Raw genomic sequence first — 13,154 nt, forward strand, 5'->3', positions numbered from 1 at the left:
GAGGGAGCCCCAGCAATCACGAAACCTGTGGCACACAACGTATTTTGGACAACGGCGCACTGTTACTTTGAGTCTATATATAATGCAGCCGTAGGGCTGTGCTTATTTGGGCCAGCAGAAATAACCAGCCTTGCGTTGCACAGGTACATGAGACACCTGCCAGGAGAAGAAGGGGAAATTAGTGTAGGATAAAAACAACTCCTAAGGGCAGCGCGTCCTGTCACCTTGGTCCCTGGGAAGGTGGCCAACTGCCAGCTCCTCCTGTCTGGCTCCCACATGGCCTTAGGCCTGGCTTAGGATGCACAGGCTGTTTTGTCTAATGTCGTTATGTTTAGGCAATTGCAGAAGCTTGTGTAAGGATCCAAACAGGGGTAAAATAAGTGATTCAAATTTTTAGGTATTGCCTACATTCTGGATCTCAAAGAAACTATAGTCTACAGCCTTCCTCCCAATTAGACAAGAAAATCTCGTCTTCCCAGTAAACACTGTTATTTCAAGGGAGGGATGGATTTACCTGTGAAATTTAGTCCCCTGCAGGTATACTCTGTGGAAAAAAAACAAAGCCTTTTATTAGTATTATTTTTACTATAATCAGATCTACAGGTAAAAGGAACACTTTTGGATCTAACTTGTCTAACGTGAGCTTACAACTGCCAGGGAGCCGGGGACTTGTTTCCCTAGCTCTTGTCCTTGAGGAATTACTGGAGAGGACAAGACGTTCCCCCAAGAAGCAAGGCAGGGACAGGAGCTCAGGTTGGGCACACCAGGGCTCCTTCTAAAGAAAGAGAATTAAAGTATCTTAGGTTTGGTGGTATGAATGGTGGTATGAAACTCTACTGACATCAATTTACGTGCTTTGAATCCACGTTGTACTGAAGTAATTCTTTATCAGGCAGGGCAGTCGTTCAAGTCACTCCGATATTGGGAGCATGCATGATAGCAAAATCCTTTGATAATGATAATACCTGGTTGGATTATATCTGTCTGCATGTCAGAAGCATTAGACATAGGAGGTTTTGTTTTAGGAAGTGTAAAATAACGTGCCTACAGGCAGCTGTGGTGTGAGGAAGACTGTGGAGGACGGTTCCACAGGTGTAAGACGAAAAAAATGTGTGCTCATTTTAACCCTCTGCGCCTTCTGTAGTTTCATTTCAAAGTACAGAAGCTGTACTTTATCCAGTTTCTATTCACAGTGACGGTTTAGTTAAGGGGCAGAAACGCGGACAAGTTTGCACACAGAGTGGTTGTTTGCTTTGTTTTTAACGTGCGTTGGTATCAGCAGCGTGTGGTGAGCTGGCAGCACAGCAAGTCCTGTGATAAGAGTGAGTGTCTGGGTAGTAGACCCCTCCCCATGCTCCAGCTTGGAATTTTCTGGATATCTCCTGCTCTGAATGGGATTGAATGTAACTGAGGTACGTTATTACATGCAGTGAGAAAACATCTGGGTGATTTTTTTTCTTGAGAGGTGCTGTTCAGATTTGAAGGGAGGGGAACTCAAAACTTCTCTGTGTCAACATCGTGATGTCAAGTGCCTGCTTGTGTGTACTGTCTCCACTTGGACTGTGGAGATCTCCAAGTCAAGCCAGGTTTAGGCACATACATTTTTAATGACATAACCCACTGTGGGTGGCATTGTGTACTTGTCTACTTACCAGATCAGAAAACAGGAGTAGTCTTACTAAGCCTTTTGCCACGTGTTTGTTCAGGTTGTAGAAGCACAGCAGTAAGGATTGCTTTTGCATTGTGTAGAAAGTGAGTTCTTCCTTGGAGATCTGCTTGTTTTTACTTTTGAGTATGTGTGTGGATTAACTAAAGAACATGTGTTCACACAGTTGTGCTGTTTAAATTAATGTGGGGTGACTCAGTGTGTATTCACTGCTGTCGTCCCACAGCAACTGCGACAGACCATTTTATTGTCTGAAGACAATGCTAATAATGGTAGCATTAAAACGACATTGTAGTTTCACAAGATTATATTCTGTTCCCAGAACTGTGAAGTGACTAAGAGATTTGCCATCGTCAGATGGGGGAACAGGAGCTGACCTGCAGTGCAGGCAGCGCCCTCCGCTTCGGCTGGGCTGGGCTGCCCTGCCTCTCTCTACTCCTGCTTTCTGGGACCTGGACCAGGGTTTGTCACAGCAGCCAGCACCTTTGCAAAGCAAGCACTCCAACGTTCGTCTGTGCCGAGTGCTGTCGTAACGCAGCCACTTCCCAGGGCGATCCTACCCTGAGCTGCTTTTATCTGACGGGTGAGCTGTCCACCAGCATCACACGCCTGCCGACCCATCCCGGACAGTTCAAACCGTTGAGAGGGGACACACTGCTTCTGGCCGCCCCTTTCCTATTGCTGCTGTGGTGCTTGGCCCCACCAGGTGTGCGGTTTGCTAAAGGAGAACTCGGTAATTAGGTTAGTGCTTTGCAAATTAATACATTTTGAATGCTATAGCACTCCTGTAACTTACAAAACACCAACGCAGAAGTGAAGCGTTTTACGTTGGTCATGCTTTTCTTTACCGTGAGCTTTGGTGGAGGGATTGTAGGATGAAAGCAACGTGGCTGGGGTGACTAGTGGAGGGCAGCTGTGCTGCCTTTGTAACTCAGGTATTGCTTATAAATGCAAGTAAGTTGTCAGTACAAAATTAATAAACATTACATGTATGTTACTAATCCTTAGCATCACCTCTTATTGTGTAAACATAATAATAACTTCCTTATCAAAAGAGTTGGTAATAATGCTTGGAACTTGAAAACAAGGATGCAGTGATGGGAGCCATCTACATTTATTCTTTCGTAGGAAATACTAAAAGCAAAACTTTTCCACCCTCATAAGTACTCCTCTTCAGTGGGTCCCTGGTGTACTGTTGTAACAGTCACACTGGATAATGACAGCATAGACAACATGATGAGAAAATGAACTGAAGAAGACGTTGGCAGTGCAGAGACACTGGCTGGAAATCTCATCAACCTAAAACCACATTTGTGGTACCATGGCTTACATACAGTGTGGACAACGTCTGCAGCATAAAACCATCTGGAGGTTCATTAGTGAGAAACATTGACGTTACCATTGCAAAGTTGGCTTCATAGGCGTTAGTAGTTAGCAGATGACAGTGAATCCAGAGCCTGAGATCTTGCACTGAACGTCTTTCAGATGTGCAGCCACTGGGCAGGACTTGGTTCTTTAATGACTCCCTTTCCCTAGCAGTGTTTCCCAGGAGCCGTGTGACAAAGTACCAGAGGGTTGTGCTTTGATTTCAGTAGCTTCATTATGGAGTTGTGCTCACTTCTTAAGATAGATGTTTTTAAGATGTTGTTTGCGTTTGATTGGAATAATGAAAAAAAAAAAAGCTGATTTAAGGAAAATTAAATGGGAGAAGGGTGTCGCATGTTTTACAGTCTTGAGATTCCAGGCATTCTTGCTGTGAAAAATGAGAGTTTATTTAATTAACCAGTTTCTGTGTGGGTTTGCTGAGTTGCTTTAGTTTGTTTGTTCTCTGTCAGTTTCTAATAATGCTATTATTTATTTTCACTACACAGAATAAATGAGTTTGGTGATGTCTGTTGCTCGATGCCTGCTACAAATACTGCTTCTGAGTTGTATCACCACAAATATTTGTATGTTCTTGCCTGTAATGTCAGCAGAAATGTTAAGGAAAGCCAAACCGTTAGCCTAACTCGAGAATGTTTGTGTATCTTCTGTTTTCTTTTGATAAAATCATTGTGCGGTTCCACCTAAACGTGATTTTCCATGAGCTGCAAGGAGCAGATCACATCGTTATTATCGAACTGGCTAGTTCAGTCGATGTGATACGTACCACAGAACTTTACATGGGACCCTTGGTGTTTTCCCTGCCTAGTATGTGTTTTCTGGCATCAGAAAATCTCCTTTGATTAGACAATTTCTAAACAGCAGTGTTTGTTATACCCGCCACTTAGTTCTGTCCCAACATATTCTGTATGTCCCTGCATTTCTGTGGCACCAGTACAGTGTATTTGAGGCTCCCATAGCATATTCAATACTACAGCATGCCAGCCAGGCTTGCACAGAATGACACAGCCCACCAGCCCCATGTTTAGCCTCTGCTGACAGTTAAATGTTGGCATCAGCAGCTTCTTGTCCTTCTCAGCCCTTTCCTGAACTGTCTGTTAACGAACTGCCTTGCAGAATTTGTTACAGGTGCCTGCTACTAAAAAGGAGAGATTATGCTTTTTTTTTTTTCCCCTAGTTAGTCCTTGTTCTGCTTCCTCATGTTTCCTTGATTTTTCTCAAGTCATCTTGTTTTGTGTGCTGTTGACAACCAAAGCACTGAGAGATGCAAAAAGCAGAAGAGCAGAGGAAATGCCCAGTGCATACTGAGAAGCAAGTATCTCGGTCTTTCAAGAATGGAAAAAAAAGGAGCAATAGGAAGAAATGGAGATATATATAGTGATTAATTTTAACATGTACCTTGTAATATTTATTACTATGTCTCCCATGTTTGGATCACTTGCTGTTAAAGATGGGGTGAGGCGAAGAGATGCTGATATTTGGTACCACTGAAGCAGAGGTAGCAAGGTGAGATCAGAGAACCGTGCAGGTTGGAGGGAGCCTCTGGAGGTCACCTGGTCCATCCTGCTGCCCAGGTTGGGTCCCATTGGACCAGGTTGCTCAGGGCCATGCACAGGACAGTTTTGAGTATCTCCAAGGTTGGAGGTCTGGCACACTCTCCGGGCTTCGGTTCCAGTGTTTCACCTCCATGACAATAAAAAGACTTTTTTCCCCTGTATCGAGCTGGAATTTCCCACGTTGCAGCCCTGGCTGATGCCTCCCCTCCCTCTCTGTGCACCTTTGAGGACAGTCTGTGTCCCGTCCCGTCAGGCAGCTGCAGACAGTGGGTAGGTCCCCCTGTAGCTCTCTCTTTTCAAGGCTGAGCACAGGCAGTGCTCTCACCCTCTCCTGCACTCCAGCCCCCAAAGCTCTCTCTGGTGGGTCAACATGGGTCTAGCATCGGACAGCCAGCGCTGCTCCATGCACTGTGTCTACAGGACAAATTCTCCTTCTTGTTCCTTTTTTTCCATGTCAGCTGTTCTTAAGCTCTTCCTTTTTTCTACCATTTTGTGCAACATTTCCAAAAAAGTATTATTTTCAGATAGTTGCATATAATATGCTGTCACACCAAATTCTATGTATGGTAATAGAAAAGAAAACAGCCATTATTATTTCTTAGCTCCATTATTTTTATCTCCCATAATGTCCATTCTAACAACTATCCCATCCAGCGAGTCTTGATCATGACTTTTTTTCTTGAAGAACTTAAAGTGTGTTGTCTAGTATAAAATTAAATATTCTGCAGTCAAATGCAGACATCCAACCCAAAAAGGTGGATGCTGCTCCAGCTCCAGGATCTAGGTGTAAATCACATTCTGTCAGTGACTGAAGTGGAAAAATCACTTTTAAACAGTGTCTTCTGCTGCTTCTCTATATTTTTTTTTTTTTTTTTTTTTTAGATTAGGTTGCCCCTGGTATTTCAAGAGCCTTTATAGAGATACCGTGTACTCTCGCAGCAAATCCAAACACAGTTTAGCAGGGCAAAAGCACAGCTGGAGACTGGCTCAGTGCCCAGAGTCTGCTTTTAACCTCTGCAAAGGCCCTTTTCTTCCTCAGTGCCGAATGTGATGTAGATAGTTAATATTTTCTAGCCAGGGGAGGAAAAAAAAAATAAAATTTCAAGACAGAATTTCTGAATTTAGGGAATCACATGTTGTGAGTCCCGGCTGGAAAGAAAGTATTGGTTTGTAAAGATCCTAAGAAGTGGGATCAGGCGTATTGTAAACATCCAGGTTAACGACCTGTGAGCTAAGGCACGTGGTGAATTCTAATGTAATTTTTTTAAGAAATCCATTATCTTCCAGCTGAAAATTCGCACACAGTTATTTTGTGTATATATTCTAAAAACTTTTTGGATTTCAGAGTACATAATGCGAAGCAGCAGGTTTCAACTTTTTTTGATGGGCAGACCATTAAATGTTGTCTAATGTATGTATGAATTCTGTAGGGTGAATTTAGACTTCGGACAAAACATTTTGATCTTATAGGTATTTCTGATAATTCCTCTGGAATAATCCACAGACTCATCAAGGATCTATTCACTAGAGGTTAAAACACATAGTATGTCAAGAGATTGCCAGCTTGATTTTATGTTATTATTTCTCACTGACTGAAGAAATTGGGTCTGTCCCTCCCTGAACCAGAGTAATACCAACACAATATCAATCCATTCTCAAAGAACTGTTGCTCAGAGCATGATGCTCCTTTTGGACCTTGACATATAATGTGCATCCCTTTACAAGGTATATGAATAAAACATTAGAAAGGTAGAGTTTGTGACCTAGTTAGGAGTTATATGCATGATCTCTTCTCCTTGATTGAATTGAGGAAACAGCTAAAGTAGAGCGGGGGATATATTTACATATGACAAACCTTGTCTTATTTTTTGGTTTGGTTTCTTTTAATGAAAGGGGCATTTATGAGTGTGTATGCTCTTTTGATTTTGAGCTGAACATAAAACAGCTAGACATCAGAAGACTTAATATGCACAGCGAAATTAAATTAGGTAACTGCATAAAAATCAAAGGGGTATTTTTTTTTTGTAGAGGGGAAGCAAGAATCCCCTTTTGGTACTAGAGCACATATGTAGCTGAGTCCTATTTTCATCTCCACCTCTTCACCGAGTGGTGTTGGCAACAGATGCGTATGAGCTGCTGCCAAGGGTGATGGACCAGGGATATTAGGAGGAGTGGACTGTATTCCTTACATTTGCATGGTGCTTGCTTCATGAAGCAAAGGTGTGAGGTCCAGTTTTTCAAAAGGTAGCCTTTAACTTTGTATGTTCCAGTTTGAATTGCTACATTTGATTTTCAGAGATACCAAGCACCTACTTCTTCATGATCACAGTTTAACTTGTGGATGCTAAGTACCTCCTCAAAAGATGCATAAAATCTCTGAATTTAGGCTTAATTAACCTTTTCCATTAAAAGTATGGGCCTAACCTTTTCAGTACCTGAATTCCCGTTTTTGTAAAAATTATGCAAAAGTGTATCTGTTTATAAAGATGTTTTTCTGACTGTATTATATACAGTAACTGTTGAGAAAGGTAATAGGCTTCAGATGTGTTCCAATTACAGTTGTTAATTTCCAAAGTTCAGTTTTCTTTTGTGGTAGATTAGGCAAAACTGAGTACAATTAGATGTGCTGAAACATCTGTTCAATATTAACTCTCAGAATGAGAGGCTACCTGCAATTTTTTGTTAATTGTAATTTTTGTGAGACTTTAAGCAAAAAAAAAAAAAAAAACAAAACACAAACAAACAAACAAACAATGTGTACAAGTGGAGAAATGGAGGATTCCGTGGTGGAAAACACCAGGTACACTTTTTGAATGAGATAAGAAGATGGCACATCCAGACATGAGTATGTCACATAAACCATCAAACCTTTCAAGTCACCTTTTGCTGGCAATACTAAAGCCAGCAAATTTTCTCCATGATTCATGCAGGCAAATGTCAGTAATGACTTGAATTTCATTCTTTTAAAAATTTCCATTTAACTTTTGTGGCTCTGGAACTGTCTCAAGGCTTGAGGTGGTCTTTTTTTTTTTTTTTTTTTTTTGTTTCCCTTGTTATGGTAACTTTTTAAAAAAAGGAGTGAAGTGAATATTTTTACAAAGATAGATGACAGGGAGGTTGTTGAACACAATTTCCATCTTGTGTTTTCAGTCATGGGAAACCTGTTGAAAGTAAGCTGTTATGTCGTGCAACTTGTGCAAGCGCTTTCCAACCACCTGCTGCATTACACGCACTGTGTGCTCCTCAGCAAAGCACCAGCTGCAGCTTGGAGCTCCCTCTCTATTCATTTACAGGTTGGCCAGCTTACTGCTTGGGCACACGGTGTTCCTCTCTGTATGTCTGCACATGTTAGTGTGTGGTACCCTGATTAAGGTTTGTTGTCATCCAGATAGTTCAAATAAAGTTGCATGTGTGGTTTTCACTTTTCCTGTTGTGGTGTTTCTATGGTTTTACTGTTAAGGGTCAAGACTTCACTGAACCTGGGTGAAAGCAAAAAGCAGAACAGCTATGGAAAGTATATTTAGGTATAAATATTTTAGCTTTTCATAAGGAGGGCAGAGTGCAAGGTGCTTTTAGTTGTCATGATGTTGCCAAGTGTTGCCTACTTGAAACTTGTTTTATGTAATTTCATACCATTTTTCTTTCATTTCAGTTTCCGTCAGCAAAGAGAAACACTCTTTGTTTTAATTATTCTTCATTAAGATTCAAATCTCTGATTCTAAACTGAGATAAGCTGGCAATTCTCAGGTTGTGGATGTCTAAGGAAAAGCCAGAAACTGGCTCAGGAAGTTTGCTCCCTGGTTTCCAGCAAGTAAAAATAGCGAGAGTTGGGTACGCTCTCTGTATGCTCACCATGGTGCCTGTATGCGTACTGCAGGCACTGGGCTCACCATGCTCTGAGATGCTGAAGAAGACGTGTCCTTGGCAATGTCTTTGAGAATTCGTTGTGAGATGTGTCCCTCTACTGATAGCATCCAGGGTGAGATGTCTCCTTCATTCTTCAGATGTATCTCAAATAAGAAATCCAGATGTTAGGCTAGCCTCTTTCTCCCTTTTAAAATTCTCACCGGGATCTTGCTTGCATGTCAGACGCATTGTTGATACCTTCCTTTGAGATTTTGAAATTTCAAATATGCAGTATCAGTCACAGTGCTCAGTGATCTGGGCCCCACAGTCCTTTTTGCTCATAGCATAGTGTTTTTTATTGCAAGCAACCATCTGAAGGGACCGCTGGTGGGACAAAGTGGAGTTTTCTGGCCCCACTGATGGAAGTGTACATGACATCAGAAGGATCAGGTATCTTTAGAGATAAGGCTGATCCACAGAAATAAGTATGGATACTAGCCAGAAAGAGAAATAAATCTTTATTTTTGTATGTTGTCTTAAAGGTCTTAGTCCTAAAGGTCTCAACCCTGTTATGAAGAGACACGTTATTTAATGTCTTCTAAGCATGACTTGTCACTAGAACATCCTGGTACTACAGATGGAAGGACAGCTTTGGTCCTGCCAGCACAGGACCTAGCCTGGCTATGGATTTCCTCGAGTCAGTCAGTCTTGAAAAAGAGCACCACTCCTCCTGAACAGTTTGCATATCCTTTTGCTCGCCAGATAATTTAAAAAAAAAAACAAAAACACACACACACAAAAAAAATAAAAACAAAAAAAGCCCCACCTGAAAATGGTAGAAATATTTAGAATTTATTTAACTGCAAAATTATTTTTGAGATCACCAGATCTTCTTGTAGCGGCTGTTAGTGTTTTTCACTTGACCTTGATTTCACCAGCAGATGAGAGAGACTGTTGAAATTAGGATAACGAGCAATTGTGGTATGCCAGCTGCCCAGCCATTGTGGAGTGTTTTTTCCTAGGCATTTCAGAAGGATTTTTTGGAGACAAATTTGAATGAGACTGTGGGATTTTATAGAGAAAAAAGCAATAGAGAAATGTCCATTCAGAGGAGAATGTGACAGTTCAGACAATTGGTAGATTTGAAAAATATTGAAGAAACTACTATTTTTTTACAGTCTTAACTCTAATCCACAGTTTGTCTTGGTTTGGGTGCTTCCTGTCCAGGTGTTAGGCATTTTCTGCCCGTGCAAAGGAGGGTACATCTTCCAGCTGAAGCTCAGGAGGTAGCTCCTGACATGGCTCCCTTTCATGGATTTTTGTGATTTTGAGAAGTCTGATATCAGCTTTCCTTGTGCTGTTTTAGATCTGAAATGTCTTAAAGTCTTTTTTATTTTTTATTTATCTTTCTTTTTTCTCTCTTTTTTTTTTTTTTTAAGAAAATTGGAAAGATAAGGACAGTTACTTTAAAGACTTACATTGAGGCCAGAGTTCAACTACATCCCACGCACTTGTCTAGTAAGAGCCAGTGACTGATCAGTTCTTTGCATGGGTATCAGCTACGGTGTTTTTGGCACTCTATCAGCATGTCTGTTATTGGTTTTTAGGAGAAGTACTGCGGGACCACTTATTGTTCCCAAATCAAAATATTGTGGCGACCAGTCTTTCCTGTTGAGGTGATACTAATCTGCTAGCACTGGCCTAGTTAAGTTACTTAAAGGGGGGGAGGGAGGGGGGAAGTCTAAGAAAGAGAAGCAATGAGAAATAAATGGAGTGGTAACTGTGCCCAGCTGACAGTGCACGCTGCGGCAGCCGTGCCAAGCAGGGTGCCCTGTTGTACCCTGCCTGTAGGAAGCAGGTAGGTCTGTGCATCACCAGGAGAAGCAGTGAGCTCTCTGTAGTCGTACGTATTAGCAAATATTTTCAAACTCTACTAGCGTCCAGTGTAAAACTGTATGGCAGCTTGCCTAACTGTATTTTCATCTGAATTGTACATTTGCAAGAGAAATTAAATCCTTGACCTCCATGTCCAAGAAGAAATCCAGGAAAGAGTTAAAAAACCACCAAAGAATCAATTATATCGGTTGCCATCTGTAAGTTCTGTTACCTCCTTGGAGGCCAGGCATTTGCTAATGGTTTAGTCACAAGTACCTGGGCTCTTTCAAGCCAAGGCTGGCCACGTATTGTACTATGAATTCCCTAGAGGGTATGGGATGGTGCAGCTGTTTCCTTATCACCTTCCTTCTGCCTCGTGGAGAAGACAAGCACACATTATTTGCTGGTGGCCTTTCTGGGTTGCTCTGCATTGGGGTTGGGCTGGACAGGGAGATAGGTGAGTGAACCAAAAGTTTGTGACAGAGATCTGGCATAGTGCATGTGGAAGGGATGAGTTTTTTCTAAAGACATTAGAATTATACTTGCATGACCTATTTGAACTTGAGAAATATTCGTGTGACACCTCTTATAGTAAAACAGTATAATTAATTGGAAAAGGAGAATTTGGTGCCTTTAGCTGTCCCAACAAGTCCTCACTCATGTTTTCTACTGAGATTTATGCTATATTCTTCATTTTCTCAACTTTTTCTTGAAGTTGCATGTTTATGTTTGAAAATATTCACTGTAGTGTACCTGGTCCCTCTAAACTGTTTCAAGGATGTTGTCTTGATTAAGAACTTTGTCTAAAATGTGTCATGAAGGGCACTGTGCTGGTCTGCTAAAGTGCTAGTGGAGATCTGTTACGAGAACAGTTCATCCACTTAAAACAGTGCAATTCATGTATGATTCTACTGTGGGTTGTTCATTGTGCACCTACAAAATCCAGTGCCACCTGCCTGAGGATTTGCTCTCCCTTCTAGCGGAAGCACCCGAGCCCTCACAGATGATTGTCCGCAGTGGTGCTTCATGGTTGGTCCCATCTCTGCATGAAATGCGTAGACTGCAGAATATTGTGATGTCGTATTGAAGAACTCAGATAGTACTTGGTCTGACTCCATATTACCCTATCAGCCTTATCCTTTAACAGTTTTGTCACGGCACTTTTGCGGATGCTAAATGGAGTTATTGCTGTTTTATTCTGTAGCATGAGCGTTGAAACCAGTCATGTGCTTAAAAGCTGCGCAGAACATTAATCTGCTTGGGTTTTCATTGTGTATCTTCTGTGGTCATTGCTGTCCTGGGTCCGTATCTGAGTTCCGTGAAGCCCGTGTGGTGCATCCCTTCCTAGTGATTTCACAGGTTAATGCACGCGCTCTGGAGAAACCCTTGAGACCTGGAGCAGTATGTTTATTGTGGAACCAAAGGATTGTGGCAGCCCGCTGTACGAGAGCTACTCCAGTATTAATACTTGTACTTTTTATTACTGTGACCTCTTTCTGGCACTTAGGAGATGCAATAGGCTACACATTTTTTAAATGGTATACACTGCTGATTACTAAACAAGAATATATTCCACTATATAGTTCACACTGACAGTCACATCATAAATGTGTTGATCCCTGTTGCTGTTTGAAATAGAAATCTAACATAAGTGTTACATATTTTGAAGAAGTGATAGAAACTTTTCTAGTCTTGCAAAAATTTTGAAGGACTTTATTTTTGTGTATAGCTACTACCTCATGAATAGTTTTCAAGTCCGTTTGAATTAGTAGTATTGGAGTAAAACATATATATGTGAGTGTTTATGTCTGTATACTTGTGTCAATAAAAAAAATTAAGTGTATAGATGTCGATATGGGAATAAGAAAACTTTTTCTTGTGCGTGCCCTTACATGTTGTCTGTGTTTTGGAGCTCTTTTAAAAAACCACTGCGATGGAGAGTCTTCCTCAGCTTGGCATTTCTACCCTTCTGCTGAGTGTCACCAGCCTCGTAGCAGGGTTAGGAAAACTGCTTCTAATCTTACTGCATCAGTGCCCTCCTGCACAAAAACGTGCAGAGGAAGGCTGCATCCTACAGCAGAGCCGTTTGGCTGCCAAAGGAATACACAGATTTACTTTTCCCTTAACTATTGTATTTACGAATAATTAATTATAGGAAAATAATCTCAAAAATTTTAAATTATGTGCTTTTCTGTCAGCCTATTGTATAATGAAGATATTTACAAATCTTTTTAGCAGGTGACACAAAATACAAAGGTTTGGATTTTTTTCTGCATGGTTTTTAATAACTGATTTAAATCCAAAAAAAAAAAGTACCTAATAATTTTGGAGAGAAAAAGGAGAAGAGACTGCGTATGACGTGAAACATATATGGACTGGCTAGAAAGGAGTAGTGTTTTGTAAATATATTACTGCCATAGTTTAAAAAAGCATTGTCTAAAATAAGTGCTTCTGAAAAGGGGAAGAGGCTAATAAAAATAGCAAAATTCATAATTTGTTAGTAATTTTGCACCACCAGTTCAACATTATAGTTCTTCCATGGATAGTCACTTCAAATATGTGTTGAAAAATAAATAACTAATTCCTAATAGATGTATGAAAATTTAGTAGTAGTTTTTTGTCGTGGTTGTTACTTTGGAAAATATCCTGTCAGGTTTCTGTAGCACCTGGCAGGGAGGTGGGGGGCGGCGGGGGCATAAGCACACAAACTTTTTGCTCTTTGACCTTAACTCTGAGTATGGGAGGACATTTAAAAGTAGATCATCATTCTAGATTCCCTGTTTTTATGTCAAAATCAACTAGCAGCTACCCTGAAGTAACACTAACGT

General features: G+C 41.0%; 1 protein-coding gene across 3 annotated transcripts in view; it reads left to right on the forward strand.

Annotated features, from left to right (window-relative positions):
• FAM110B (family with sequence similarity 110 member B) overlaps positions 1-13,154 on the forward strand; it is a 111,572-nt gene that overhangs the window by 78,680 nt on the left and 19,738 nt on the right. The gene's annotated exons all lie outside the window — the stretch shown is intronic.

This window comes from Chlamydotis macqueenii, chromosome 2 (genome assembly GCF_036417535.1).
Source record: "Chlamydotis macqueenii isolate bChlMac1 chromosome 2, bChlMac1.mat, whole genome shotgun sequence".
Taxonomy (NCBI): Eukaryota; Metazoa; Chordata; class Aves; order Otidiformes; family Otididae; genus Chlamydotis; species Chlamydotis macqueenii.